The sequence below is a fragment of the Capra hircus genome, chromosome 6 (genome assembly GCF_001704415.2).
Source record: "Capra hircus breed San Clemente chromosome 6, ASM170441v1, whole genome shotgun sequence".
Lineage (NCBI taxonomy): Eukaryota > Metazoa > Chordata > Mammalia > Artiodactyla > Bovidae > Capra > Capra hircus.
In genome coordinates, this window is record NC_030813.1 from 57,041,815 (window position 1) to 57,058,106 (window position 16,292).

The following is a 16,292-nucleotide window of genomic DNA, read 5'->3' on the forward strand; positions in this document are numbered from 1 at the left end:
ATTTTTCCAAAATGAAACTGAGATATTAAAATGTCCATTTGTATAAGTAACAAGTTTTAATAATAGGATATGAAATGCTTAAAACATTGCTTCCTGATCAGCAATTAATATGGTTGTTAGCAAACAACTGCTTTATATCCAGTTAAGGGAACTGGTCTGGAAAAAACATTGTTAAGAAAAATGTTCTGTGGAGCATAATTAAAATAAATTATAATAATTAACATATCAATTAAAAGACAGAGATTATCGGACTGGTTAGATAAAATAAAATCTAGTTATATGCTCTAGGAAATAGACACACCTAAAACAACCACACAGATGGCTGAAAATAACAAGATAGAAAAGATATACACTGTATATTATATGGATTAGGTTCTGTTACAAGTGACAAGCCAAAAGGATAGTGCTTAACTGAATTTGAAGTTTGTCTCTCCTGTAAATGGAGTCTGGAGGCCAGTCTCTAGGGCTGGCAAGACATCTTCATTCCATGGAATCTCAGCAGCCCAGCTTCCTTCTCTTCACAGCATGATCTCTTCCTTCCCTCACACTCAGGATCCAGTATGGTAGAATCTGCAATCTAGGCAGCAGGACTGAGGAAGGGATAAAGAGACAAAAAGAAAGTGCCAGCCATTTTAAGAAATATTCTCATGCTTTACACATAAAAGTGCATTTAATCCTCAAAGTACCCCCTGAGATGAAAACTACTGCTGTTGTCACGGTGCAAAAGGGGGCAGACTGAGGCACAGGGATTAATGGCACATCACTGGTAAGTGGCACAAACAGAATTGGAAGCTACTTGTCTGAATCCAGAGCCTGTGTTCTTAAATACTGTGTAGTACTGACAAATAGCTTAACTTCTCTGGACAAGTATTTCCTTACCTGTAAAATCAAAAAGATAGTCTAGTTGGGGGCCTAGGGGTCAAAAACTGATGTCAAATAGGCCCAATAAAGTCTACAAATAAGTTTTATTTGGACACATTGTATTTTTTATTTATTTTTTTTTAGAATTCCCTTAAGTGGGACATGCAGTGTCCAATCTGCCAAGGCCCTCCCATGCTTTTCCTTGTATCATCTTTTCATCGCTTTACATTTCTGGCACCAGAAGACCTTTAAGTTGGGACCACCTTTCCCTTTTGGTGTTGCCATCCATCAGTGGGTAGTATCACCTATACAGTGGACATGAACTTGGGCAAACTTTAGGAGATGATGAGAAACAGGGAAGCCTGGTATGCTACAGTCCATGAGGTCACAAAGACTGGGCGACTGAACAGCAACAAAAACACCTTTCCCTTCTAGCTCTACAATGCTATCATAGCTTGCTGAGGAAGGTTCACCAAAATTATAGGGTACTTGATTCATGTTAACATCATTAAAATAGCTCAAAGAATTACTAGACATTTTGTTAAATGAAATAGCAACCAAATATAAGCACCTTGAGTTGTTGTTGTTGTTCAGTCACTGAGTCGAGTTAGACTCTTTGTAACCCCATGAACTTCAGTGTGCCAGGCTTCCCTGTCCTTCGTGATTTCCTGGAGTTTGCCTCAAACCCATATCCGCTGAGTCGGTGATGCCATCCAACAATCTTATCCTCAGTTGCCCACTTCTTCTCTTGCCCTCAATCTTTCCCAGCATCAAAGTCTCTTCCAATGAGTCAGCTCTCTGCATCAGGTGGTCAACGTATTGGAGCTTCAGCTTCAGCACCAGTCCTTCCAATGAATATTCAGGGTTGATTTCCTTTAGGATTGACTGATCTGATCTTCTTGCTGTCCATGGGACTCTCAAGATTCTTCTCCAGCACAACAGTTCAAAAGCATCAATTCTTCAGTGCTCAGCCTTCTTAATGGTTCAGGTCCCACATTCATACATGACTACTGGAAAAACCATAGCTTTTACTATATAGATCTTTGTTGGCAAAGTGATGTCTCTGCTTTTTAATACACTGTCTAGGTTTGTCATAACTTTTCTTCCAAGGAGCAAGTTTATTTTAATTTTGTGGTTGTAATCACCATCTGCAGTGATTTTGGAGCCCAAGAAAATGAAATCTGTCACTGCTTCCACTTTTTCCCAATCTATTTGCCATGAAATGATGGGCCCAGATGCCATGATCTTCATTTTTTGAATGTTGAGTTTTAATCCAGCCCTTTCACTCTCCTCTTTCACTTTCATCCAGAGGTTCTTTAGTTCCTCTTCAAGCGGCTTGAGCATCCTGTACTCATTTTTTATATACTAAATACAAAGGGACCTAGAGATTATCATACTAAGCAATGTTAGACAGATACCATATGATATGACTTATATGTGGAATCTAAAATACAACACAAATCAATAGGACTACAAAACAAAAACAGATTCACGGACACAGAGAATAACTTTGGTTGCCAAGAAGCAGGTGGAGGGGAGGGAGAAAATGGAAGTTTGAGATTAGCAGAGACAGACTATTTTATTATGTAGGATGGATAGACAAGAAGGTCCTACTGTATAGCTCAGGGAACTGTATGCAATATCCTGTGACAAACCATAATGGAAAAGAATAGGAAAAAGAATATAAGTATATACATATAAAATATGTGTATAACTAAGGCACTTTGCTGTACAGAATAAATGACAAAATTGTAGATCAACTATATGTCTATAAAATGACATATATATATATGGTAAACTCCAGAGATTGAAACGGTGAGGTTCTAAGATTAGCTTTCAGTCCATATTCATTACTATATGGGGAACCTTCCAAATAGAACTGATTAATAAATCTAGTTGCTTTTTTAATTGACTTTATTTTTTTTAAGCAGTTTTAAGTTCACAGAAAATTGAAGGGAAGATACAGATATTCCCAGGTGCACTCTACCCCGACACATGCACAGCCTCTCCCATTATCAACATCTCCCAGCAGAGTGATATACTTGTTACAGTTGGTGAACCTGCACTGACACGTCATATTCACCCAAAGTCCATAGTTTATAGTTCACTCTTGTGTCCATTTAGTTTTATATCGACCTTCTGTTTCATTACCTTGATTTCATGTCTCTAACCTAAGCCACCTAAATATGCTTCCTAATTAAAGTTATACTGTCGTGGTTGGTTGCTTGTTTCAGGACCAATGTGTTAATAGAGAGGACTTCTCAATAATTCTATCTTCGATTGCTCGAGGTTGAATGGGGCTTTAAAATCCAACCCCGCTGCTTCATCTACCAGGTCATGGCTCAGTTGTTCATCATTTCAACACTGGCTGTGTGTTTCTCTTCCTAATGGCTATTGCACCCTGTTTGAGAGCTGTTTGGGTGCAGGCACAGAGAAAGAAGATAGTTAAGTTTATCTACCTTGTGCTTTAGCTATCAAGTGTAACACAAGGACAAAGGAGTAAGGGAGTGAGAGCATCTTTATAGTGACAAATATTAAGTCTCCACAGGCAAAGGGGAAAGTGAAGATAAAAGAAGACTAATGGACAGAACAAATTGGAGAATCACATGCTCTGGAAAGGAGTAGGTTACATGGCACATCTAAATAGTTTTTTCTGTGTGCTGGAAATTAGGGTGGGAGCATTGCAAAGGAAGCTCTTATAAGGAGAAATTATTTGAATTGATGCTACATTTGCTTTTGATTGAAATGTTGCAGTTGATTAATCTACAAATCAGTAAAATGCTAAGAAGGGTGAAAATCTCATTGGAAATAAATTAATTAGCAGACTTTAGACAGTCTAAAAATTGAATCATGAGCAGTCAGGTTGTCACTTCTCATTAAGCCTTTTCACAATTAAAAAAACACTCTGTGCTTTAGGAGACAAGAATGTGCTGATCGAATTCAGTGCTCGTCAAGATATGATGGGTGAAAGAGCTACTAAAAAGAGAAAGAAAAAGAAATGAATGTTTCTCTCCTCTAATCTGCTTCAAATTAAGTCATATAATGATGGATGGTTCAATTTACTTTGCATGACCCAAAGAGCAGAAGGCAGGTTGATTTCCATGGATATCTGTATATCTGGAAATCTTTGGTCCATTACTTAAATAACACATTATCAGATAGTTAAATCTTATAAGGAAATGTGACTTCTGAGTTGTGTGTCATTTGATATGAAAAGGGAGAAAATAAACACAGAAAGAAGCATAACAAGTTCTAAAATTTCGCATGACAAAGACTTTTAAGTCCAAGGTTCGTGTGTAATCAAAGCACAGGTATCTGAAAAATGGTTTAAAATAGGAACAAATATGTCCCACACACTCCGCATCTCTTCCTAAGGCACTTCCACCTGGCGCTTCCCTGTTCAAACTGATTGACGTTTAATCTATCCCTTGCCCCAGGGTAGATTTTAACAGATGAACACAAGGAGTCTTCTCTGTCATGTCTGAATCATCTGAAGTCTCTAGAAATTTACTACAGAGGCACTAGTTTGAAAGAAAAGATGTTTTGAGAATCAAAGCAAAGCCCTTAAGGATTTGAGACATAAAGTTTATGTCATAAAAAATACATTTGGGAGAATAGATAAAGGCCAAAACAACCTTGTCTCCTGACTATTCTATTGACTAGGGAAGAGGGAAGAGTTGCCAAAGGAAAGAAGAAAACATACCTCAGTGTGTCCCTGATGAGGATTCTGTGTCTTACTCCTCACCTGAGGTCCAGAAGCAGTTGACAAGTTTCACAAAACTTTATGTAAATTGGAGGTCTGTAATTCCAATTACATATTATATGAACTAGTAGTATAGAAGTGTTGGACTTTTAAAATCCTTATTTTTATAAAGATATAGGTTTGGAGAATTGAGAGCAGAAGTTTAGAATCTGTCCCTTTCCTTGCAGGAGAAGAAAAGATACCTTTGCTCCCCATGACTGGAGAACAAAGTGAAAATGCCTACATTGGGCAGACACATGTACAACATCCTTTTAGAGCTCCCCTGCTTCCTGGTGTGGCACAGGAGTTAACAGGACTTTCTTCATGTGGCCACAGAATGATGAAGTCATGACTTCGAGAGCTGAGGACCCTGGTCCCTAGAGGCCCGATGGCTGAGGTGGTGAGGGCACTGGAGTTATCTGCCTATGCTGTCAAACAGGACACTAGAGGGTGCTGAGAATGTCCCAGGAAAAGCAGCCTTGGGGTCAGATGTTCCTTACTTCCACTCTGTCTCATTTTCATTCTCATACATTGGCACTAGACCAGATCCTCAAGAATTTGGCAAAATATTGGCATAATGGGAATGAAGTTAATGATTAACTGAGACAATAAGGGTTTTTTAAAAACCCAGAATTGACTTGATCAAGAGGAATTGGAGGACATGAGATAAAAGTTGAAAACTTCTTTATTAAGAAATAAAGTAGTTCTTCTTTTCTGCTCTGGAGTGTGTACTTGAGAAGCTAACAGCATCTTGAAGAAGACACAAAATCCAGATCAACAGCAGAGATGCATTATGGGATGGATATTCATTTTTATGATAAAATTCCTTACTTTATCAAATAATGCACCAGATTTCAATGCATACAAATACTGAATCACTATGAGGTACATCTGGAACTAATATAATGCCATATGTCAATTATACCAAAATAAAAAAATAAAGAAGGAATAATATATATATCAGTACATGAGCCGTGACATTCCAGATGTTCAAGCTGGTTTTAGAAAAGGCAGAGGAACCAGAAATCAAATTGCCAACATCCTCTGGATCATCTAAAAAGCAAGAGACTTCCAGAAAAATAACTATTTTTGCTTTATTGACTATGCCAAGGCCTTTGACTATGTGGATCACAATAAACTGAAAATTTCTGAAAGAGATGGGAATACCAGACCACCTGACCTGCCTCTTGAGAAATCTGTATGCAGATCAGGAAGCAACAGTTGGAACTGGACATGGAACAACAGACTGGTTCCAAATAGGAAAAGGAGTACGTCAAGGCTGTATATTGTCACCCTGCTTATTTAACTTCTATGCAGAGTACATCATGAGAAACACTGGACTGGAAGAAACACAAGCGGGAATCAAGATTGCCAGGAGAAATATCAATAACCTCAGATATGCAGATGATACCACCCTTATGGCAGAAAGTGAAGAGGAGCTAAAAAGCCTCTTGATGAAAGTGAAAGTGGAGAGTGAAAAGTTGGCTTAAAGCTCAACATTTAGAAAACGAAGATCATGGCATCTGGTCCCATCACTTCGTGGGAAATAGATGGGGAAACAGTGGAAACAGTATCAGACTTTATTTTGGGGGGCTCCAGAATCACTGCAGATGCTGACTGCAACCATGAAATTAACAGACACTTACTCCATGGAAGGAAAGTTATGACCAACCTAGATAGCATATTCAAAAGCAGAGACATTACTTTGCCGACTAAGGTCCGTCTAGTCAAGGCTATGGTTTTTCCAGTGATCATATATGGATGTGAGAGTCGGACTGTGAAGAAAGCTGAGCGCCGAAGAATTGATGCTTTTGAACTGTGGTGTTGAGGAAGACTCTTGAGAGTCCCTTGGATTGCAAGGAGATCCAACCAGTCCATCCTAAAGGAGATCAGTCCTGGGTGTTCATTGGAAGGACTGATGCTAAAGCTGAAACTCCAATACTTTGGCCACCTGATGTGAAGAGTTGACTCATTGGAAAAGACTCTGATGCTGGGAGCGATTGACGGGAGGAGGAGTAGGGGATAACAAAGGATGGACATGAGTTTGGGTAAACTCCAGGAGTTGGTGACGGACAGAGAGGCCTGGCATGCTGTGATTCATGGGGTCACAAAGAGTCGGACACGACTGAGCAACTGAACTGAACTAAACTGAACTGAATATCTAATAATATTTTAAATAAGTTAAAAGTAAAATAATGCACAAAAGAATGCTTTTAAAGTTCTTCACTCTTAAGTGCATGTATTATTGAAATTATATAAATGTTTGGGGAAATCACCAATTGTCTAAAGCCCATTTAACAAAACTCAAGCATCCAGGCATCTGGATCAGGCTTCCCTGACAGCTCAGATGGTAAAGAATCCACCTGCAATGCAGAAGGCCCCGATACTCTGGAGAAGGGATAGGCTACATACTCCAGTATTCTTGGGCTTCCCTTGTAGCTCAGCTGGTAAAGAATCTGCCCACACTGTGGGAGATGTGGGTTCAATTGTTCAATCCTTGGGTTGGGAAGATCCCCCAGAGAAGGGAAAGGCTACTCACTCCAGTATTCTTGCCTGGAGAATTCCAAACTGTATAGTTCATGGAATCGCAAAGAGTCGGACACGACTGAGTGACTTTCACTTTCACAAGCATCCACGTTGCTATAGAGCTGATGGAAGTTGTGTCTCAGAATCCAATCAGAAACAGTCAACATTAACATGAATGAGCAAATGGACAGCAAAGAAGGAACATCTGCTGAGAATTGATGGCAAGGTTTGAGCCTTCCTTTGGTGGCATCTGAAAAAAGTTTAATTGAGGATGGGAAGAATGAGCACTGGAGAACCACATGTGTACCAGTACATGCCTACAACCATGGAAATCAGATAAAAAGAGAAGCAAGGAAATTCTGGAGGAGGTGGAGCATGATTGATAAGGCATCACAGAAGGCTGATGGGTAGTTAGTTCTTGTCAGAGGAGAGGTTAGAGCGACAGTAGGAAATGGAGTGAAGTGTGGTGTGAAAGTAGTGTTTCCTCGTCCCTTGCTTCCAGGCATGTAAGCTTACCACACTTACTGAGGACACCTAGGATCTTCACAGGGCTTCCCAAGTGGTGCTAATGGTAAAGAACCCTCCTGCCAATGCAAGAGACATAAGACACAGGTTCGATCCCTGGGTTGGGAAGATGCCCTGCAGAAGGTCATGGCAACCCACTCCAGTATTCTTGCCTGGAGAATCCCATGGACAGAGGAGCCTGGTGGGCTACAGTCCATAGGGTCACAAAGAGTCGGACATGACTCAAGTGACTTAGTACAGTACAGCACAACATAGATGCTTCACAAAGTGCAGGACAAAAAAACAAGCACATTTAAAGCACTTACTAGGTTGATGAGGTCAGTTTTCATTCCAGTCCTAAAGAAGGTCAATGCCAAAGAATGTTCAAACTACCATACAGTTACACTCATTTCACATGCTACCAAGGCAATGCTCAAAATCCTTTAATCTAGGCTTCAGCAGTACGTGAACCAAGATCTTCCCAATGTACAAGCTGGATTACCAGATCACTTTACGTGTCTCTTGAGAAACCTGTACGCAGGTCAAGAAACAACAGTTAGAACCAGACATGAAACAATGGACTGGTTCAAAGTTGGGAAAGGAATATGTCAAGGTTGTATATTGTCACCCTGCTTATTTAACTTCTGTGCAGAGTACAGCACATGAAATTCTAGGCTGGATGAAGCACAAGCTGGAATCAAGATTGCTGGGAGAAATATTAACAATCTGAAAATATCAGATATGCAGATGATACCACTCTAATGGCAGAAGGTGAAGAGGAATAAAGTGCCTCTTGATAAGGGTGAAAGAGGAGGATGAAAAAACTGGCTTAAAATTCAATATTCAAAAACTAATGAATGGCAAATGTGGCATCTGGTCCTGTGAGTTCAGTTCAGTTCAGTCGCTCAGTCGTGTCCAACTCTTTGCAACCCCATGAATCACAGCATGCCAGGCCTCCCTGTCCAACACCAACTCTCAGAGTCTACTCAAACTCATGTCCATCGAGTCAGTGATGCCATCCAGCCATCTCATCCTCTGTCGTCCCCTTTTCCTCCTGCCCCCAATCCCTCCCAGCATCAGGGTCTTTTCCAATGAGTCAACTCCACATCAGGTGGCCAAAGTATTGGAGTTTCAGCTTTAGCATCAGTCCATCTAATGAACACCCGGGACTGATCTCCTTTAGGATGAACTGGTTGGACCTCATTGCAGTCCAAAGGACTCTCTGGTCCTATCACTTCATGGGGAAATAGTGGATGCAGTGGCATGTTTTGTTTTGGGGGGCTTTGAAAATCACTGTGGATGGTGAAATTAATGAAATGAAATTAATGCAATTAAAAGATGCATGCCCTGTGGAAGAAGAGCTATGACAAACCAAGACTGCATATTAAAAAGCAGAGACCTCACTCTGCCAACAAGGGTCCATATAGTCAAAGCTATGATTTTCCCAGTAGTCACAGACAAATGTGAGTTGGACCATAAAGAAGACTGAGCACTGAGGAACTGATGCTTTCAAATTGTGGTGCTAAAGATGACTCTTGAGAGTCCTTTGATCAGCAAGGAGATCAAGTAAATCCTAAAGGAAATCAACCCTAAAGATTCATTGGAAGGACTGATGCTGAATCTCCAATACTTAGGTGAGCTGAAGAGAAGAACTGACTCACTGGAAAAGATCCTGATAGCTAATTCTGGGAAAGATTGAGTGCAGGAGGAAAAGGGGGCTACAAAGGATAAGATGGTTGGATAGCATCATCAACTCAATGGACATGAGCTTGAGCAAGCTCTTGGAGACAGTGAAGGACACAGAAATCTTGTACACTGCAGGCCATAAGGTCACAGAGAGGCAGATACGACTTAGCAACTGAACAACAACAAAAACAAAGTATGGTGAAAAAATCCATATATCAGTTCAGTTCACTTCAGTCGCTCAGTCGTGTCCAACTCTTTGTGACCCCATGAATCGCAGCATGCCAGGCCTCCCTGTCCATCATCAACTCCCGGAGTTCACTCAGACTCACGTCCATCGAGTCGGTGATACCATTGAGCCATCTCATCCTCTGTCATCCCCTTTTCCTCCTGCCCCCAATTCCTCCCAGCATCAGAATATTTTCCAATGAGTCAACTCTTTGCATGAGGTGGCCAGAGTACTGGAGCTTCAGCTTTAGCATCATTCCTTCCAAAGAAATCCCAGGGCTGATCTCCTTCAGAATGGACTGGTTGGATCTCCTTGCAGTGCAAGGGACTCTCAAGAGTCTTCTCCAACACCACAGTTCAAAAGCATCAATTATTCGGCGCTCAGCTTTCTTCATAGTCCAACTCTCACATCCATACACGACCACTGGAAAAACCATAGCCTTGACTAGATGGACCTTTGTTGGCAAAGTAATGTCTTTGCTTTTGAATATACTATCTAGGTTGGTTATAACTTTCTTTCCAAGGAGTAAGCGTCTTTTAATTTCATGGCTGCAGTCACTGTCTGCAGTGATTTTGGAGCCCCGAAAAATAAAGTCTGACATTGTTTCCACTGTTTCCCCATCTATTTCCCATGAAGTGTTGGGACCAGATGCCATGATTCGTTTTCTGAATGTTGAGTTTTAAGCCAACTTTTTCACTCTCCTCTTTCACTTTCATCAAGAGGCTTTTTAGTTCCTCTTCACTTTCTGCCATAAGGGTGGTGTCATCTGCATACCTGAGGTTATTGATATTTCTCCCAGCAATCTTGATTCCAGCTTGTGCTTCTTCCAGCCCAGCATTTCTCATGATGTACTCTGCATAGAAGTTAAATAAGCAGGGTGACAATATACAGCCTTGACGTACTCCTTTTCCTATTTGGAACCAGTCTGTTGTTCCATGTCCATTTCTAACTGTTGCTTCCTGACCTGCATATAGATTTCTCAAGAGGCAGGTCAGGTGGTCTGGTATTCCCATCTCTCTCAGAATTTTCCACAGTTTATTGTGATCCACACAGTCAAAGGCTTCAGCATAGTCAATAAAGCAGAAATATGCAGTCAATTCCTGTTGTTCCTAGTAATTATGTTTTATAAAGTCATTATGGACACTGGATTAGAGAACTGCTTCTAGAGGAAATAAGAATTAAGTTACTACAAGCCTCTTCCAATATTCATTGGAAGGACTGATACTGAAGCAGATGCTTCAATACTTTGGCCACATGATGCAAAGAGCCGATTCACTGGAAAAGACCCTGATGCTGATAAAGATTGAGGGCAATAGGAGAGGAGGACAACAGAGGATGAGATGATTGGATGGCATCACCAACTCAATGGACATGAGTTTGAGCAAGCTGCAGAAAATAGCGAAGGACATGGGAGCCTGGCACACTGCAGCCTACTAGATCAGAGAGTCAGACATGACATTGTGACTGAAAAACAGCAACAAAGCCTCTGATTGCAACACTGTCATCAACCTATCAACGCATAGCTTTGCTTTATGTGTTTCTCTGTTCAAAGACACCTTATTTAATGAATATAGTCATCCCTTGGTACCTGTGTGGAATTTCTTTCAGACTCACTAGGGTTACCAAAATGCAAGGATGTTCATGACCCATAGTCAGCCCTCTGAATCCACAGTTCTGCTTTCACAGGTTCAGCTAACCAGGGATTGTATAGCACTATAGCATTTGCTATTGAAAAATATCCACATGTAATTGGACCCGTGCAATTAAAACCTATGTTGTTCAAGAGCCAACTGTATTGTTAATTCAGTAACATTAAACTTACAACCACACTATAACTTCTACGTGAACAAAGCTTATCTAATATGGGTATTTTCTCCATAAGGACTATCGCAACTTTCCTGCACTTATGAACACTAGGCAGCACTTCAGCAGTACACTTGGGGGCCATTTGAAACAGCAGAATCACCAATAGGAAAGGAAGAAAAGAGGCTAGAAATGTGGCAAAAAAAGACCACAAAAGGACACCTGTTTTTAGGATGAAAGCTGAAACCAGAAAGCAGAGTATCACCTTGTTCAGCCTCAACAGAGAGCACATACATCAAGGAATTCAAATTCAGAGAGTTACAAATAAATTTTAGTTAGAAGGCAAGTTTGCAAGTGGAGAATCTGAATAATGAGGACTCGTGGATGTTCAAGATGTTAGTGGGTGCAGACCAAGAAGATGATTTCTCTTCATCAATGAGGGTGAATTATTGAAAAGTGTTCTTTATTCCTATTTGCTTTCAGATTTAGGAATGCTCCAAATGCTTGTAGCAACCCAAACACTGTGTATCACAGATTATTGCAGAAAAGGTTCCCAAGAAACAGACTTTGAGGCAGGGATTTGCATTGTGAAAGGTTTACTGGGAAGTACTCCTGGGATCAACCCCTGCAGGGAAATGAAATGAGGGCACAGAGTTAGAGAGGAGACACTTAACTGAGATGAATCACAAGGACTCAACAGGCTCAAGGGTGGGGATGGGGAGTGCTGGAGCGAGAATGGCCTTCAGAGTTATCCGACGTTGAGGCGGAAGAGCTGGATTTTACAGCTTCACCATGACAAGTCACTAGGTGCGGGCTGTCCTTCAGAAGGAGCTGTGACTTTGGGTGCAGTAGTGGGTCTCTTCAGCAGGTGATAATTCCTAAAGAGAGACCCAGCTGTATGAAGTCAACATGCCCATCAACATTGGCAGTGTGAGTGATGGAGAGAGAATATGGACAGTGCACCACAGCACCCACAAAACTGTGCCAAGTACAGGACATTTCTAGTGACTTATTTGAGGACAGTCTCAATTATGTTTAACTATCTGAGGTGACAAAATGATGTCCCCCAAAGATGCCCATTCCCTAACCCCCAAAACTTATGAACATGTTACCTTACTTGGCAAAGAAACAGTGAAGTTGTGGTTACAGTTAAGGATCTTGAGGTGGAGTGGTTATCTTGGAGTATACCTGTATGTCCAGTGTAGCCAGATAAATCCTTAAAAGCAACAAAATTTTCCCTGCTGCAGAGAACCGGAGATACAGCAGTATGAGAAGGACTCCGTCTGGCATTGCTGACTTTAAAGATGCTAGAAGGAAGCTATCAACCAAGCAACATGGACAGCCCATAGCAGCTGGAAAAGGAAAAAAAAAAAAAAAGGATTGTATCCTAGAGCATCCAGAAAGGTATGCAACCCTGTATCTTAGCTCAGTGAGACCCATCTCAACATTCAGAAAATGAAGATCATGGCATCTGGTCCCATCACTTCATGGGAAATAGATGGGGAAACAGTGGAAACAGTGTCAGACTTTACTTCTTTGGGCTCCAAAATCACTGCAGATGGTGATTGCAGCCATTAAATTAAAAGATACTTACTCCTTGGAGGGAAAGTTATCACCAACCTGGATAGCATATTCAAAAGCAGAGACATTACTTTGCCAACAAAGGTCCATCTAGTCAAGGCTATGTTTTTTCCAGTGATCATGTATGGATGTGAGAGTTGGACTGTGAAGAAAGCTGAGCACTGAAGAATTGATGCATTTGAACTGCGGTGTTGGAGAAGACTCTTGAAAGTCCCTTGGACTGCAAGGAGATCCAACCAGTCCATTCTAAAGGAGATCAGTCCTGGGTGTTCTTTGGAAAGGATGATGCTAAAGCTGAACTCCAGTACTCTGGCCACCTCATGAGAAGAATTGACTCATTGGAAAGGACTCTGATGCTGGGAGGGATTGGGGGCAAGAGGAGAAGGGGATGACAGAGGATCAGATGGCTGGATGGCATCATGGACTCTATGGACGTGAGTTTGAGTGAACTCCAGGAGCTGGTGATGGACAGGGAGGCCTGGCGTGCTGCAATTCATGGGGTCGCAAAGAGTCGGACACTACTGAGTGACTGAACTGAACTGAACTGAGACGCATCTTGGACTTTGGGCCTATGAGATAATAAATGTGTATTGTTTAAGCCACCACACTTTCGGTAATTTGTCATAGCAACACTAGGAAACAAATACACAAAGATACTAAAGTAGTGACTGACTCCTAGGCTGAGAGAGAAGGGAGGCACCTGAGTGCCCCTTTCCTGTTGCTGTGCATAACATTTGTTTTTCCCAAAAGGGACCATTTCCCAAAGGCCACTTCTAAAACACTCAAAGTGCAATTCTGTTACTTGCCCAGGAATGTGCCTCTATATTCTGTGTCTGAACTTGTATTTAATAATGAAGGTAAAATAATGTACAAAAAAGGCTTAAGGTGATGGGTATGTGCTGAGTTGTGTCCAACTCTTTGTGGCCCCCCAGGCTCCTCTGCCCATGGAATTTTCCAGGCAAAAATACTGGAGCCATTTCCTACTCTGGGGGATGTTCCCAACCCAGGGATCAAACCCATGTCTCTTGTGTATCCTTCACTAGCAGGCAGATTCTTTACCTCTGGTGCCACCTGGGAAGCCCAAGAAAGTCCTTGGCCTCCAAAGAACTTGAAATTTAGTAAGAAGTCTAGGCAAGAGTTTATTTTAACATCGTGTGTTTGTTCGTTGATAGAGAAATAGAGACTTCTGTATAACCATGTTGGAAAAGCATTTAATGTTTAGGGTTGGCATCCCTGGGGAAATGACACTGAAACTGAGACTTGAAGAATGTGGAGAAAGCAAATGTGCTCCTGGCAGACACAACATGAACAAGTGCAAAGGAAGCAGTAAAAAAATCACCGATATTTATTGAATGTTACACTGAGACCTATGCCAAGTGCATTACATACATGATTCCATCTCTTTTCACAACAAGCAAATGAGGTAGACATGATTATTAATTCTGTTTTCCATGTAAGGAAACTGAGTAACAGTGAATTTATCGATCTTGCCTAAACACCCTCTTCCAACAACACAAGAGAAGACTCTGCACATGGACATCACCAGATGGTCAACACCGAAATCAGATTGATTCTATTCTTTGCAGCTAAAGATGCAGAAGCTCTATACAGTCAACAAAAACAAGACCAGGAGCTGACTGTGGCTCAGATCATGAACTCCTTATTACCATATTCAGACTCAAATTGAAGAAAGTAGAGAAAACCGCTAGACCATTCAGGTATGACCTAAACCAAATCCCTTATGATTATACAGTGGAAGTAAGAAATAGATTTAAGGGCCTAGATCTGATAGATAGAGTGCCTGATGAACTATGGAATGAGGTTCATGACATGGTACAGGAGACAGGGATCAAGACCAACCCCATGGAAAAGAAATGCCAAAAAGCAAGATGGCTGTCTGGGGAGGCCTTACAAATAGCTGTGAAAAGAAGAGAGGCAAAAAGCAAAGGAGAAAAGGAAAGATATAAGCATCTGAATGCAGAATTCCAAAGAATAGCAAGAAGAGATAAGAAAGCCTTCTTCAGTGATCAATTCAAAGAAATAGAGGGAAAGAACATAATGGGAAAGACTAGAGATTTCTTCAAGAAAATTAGAGATACCAAGGGAACATTTCATGCAAAGATGGGCTTGATAAAGGACAGAAATGGTATGGATCTAACAGAAGCAGAAGATATTAAGAAGAGGTGGCAAGAATATACGGAAGAACTGTACAAAAAAGATCTTCACCACCCAGATAATCATGATGATGTGATCACTAATCTAGAGCCAGACATCTTGGAATGTGAAGTCAAGTGGGCCTTAGAAAGCATCACTACGAACAAAGCTAGTGGAGGTGATGGAATTCCAGTTGAGCTGTTTCAAATACTGAAAGATGCTGCTGTGAAAGTGCTGCACTTAATATGCCAGCAAGTTTGGAAAACTCAGCAGTGGCCACAGGACTAGAAAAGGTCAGTATTCATTCCAATTCCAAAGAAAGGCAATGCCAAAGAATGCTCAAACTACTGCACAATTGCACTCATCTCACATGCTAGTAAAGTAATGCTCAAAGGCTTCAGCAATACGTGAACTGTGAACTCCCTGACGTTCAAGCTGGTTTTTGAAAAGGCAGAGGAACCAGAGATCAAATTGCCAACATCTGCTGGATCATGGAAAAAGCAAGAGAGTTCCAGAAAAACATCTATTTCTGCTTTATTGACTATGCCAAAGCCTTTGACTGTGTGGATCACAATAAACTGTGGGAAATTCTTCAAGAGATGGGAATACCAGACCACCTGACCTGCCTCTTGAGAAATCTGTATGCAGGCCAGGAAGCAACAGTTAGAACTGGACATGGAACAACAGACTTGTTCCAAATAGGAAAAGGAAGACATCAAGGCTGTATATTGTCACCCTGCTTATTTAACTTATATGCAGAGTACATCATGAGAAATGCTGGACTGGAAGAAACACAAGCTGGCATCAAGATTGCCTGGAGAAATATCAATAACCTCAGGTATGCAGATGACACCACCCTTATGGCAAAAAGTGAAGAGGAACTAAAAAGCCTCTTGATGAAAGTGAAAGAGGAGAGTGAAAAAGCTGGCTTAAAGCTCAACATTTGGAAAATGAAGATCATGGCATCTGGTCCCAACACTTCATGGGAAATAGATGGGGAAACAGTGGAAACAGTGTCAGTCTTTGTTTTGGGGGGCTCTAAAATCACTGCAGATGGTGACTGCAGCCATGAAATTAAAAGACGCTTACTCCTTGGAAGGAAAGTTATGACCATCCTAGATAGTATATTCAAAAGCAGAGACATTACTTTGCCAACTAAGGTCCATCTAGTCAAGGCTATGGTTTTTCCTGTGGTCATGTATGGATGTG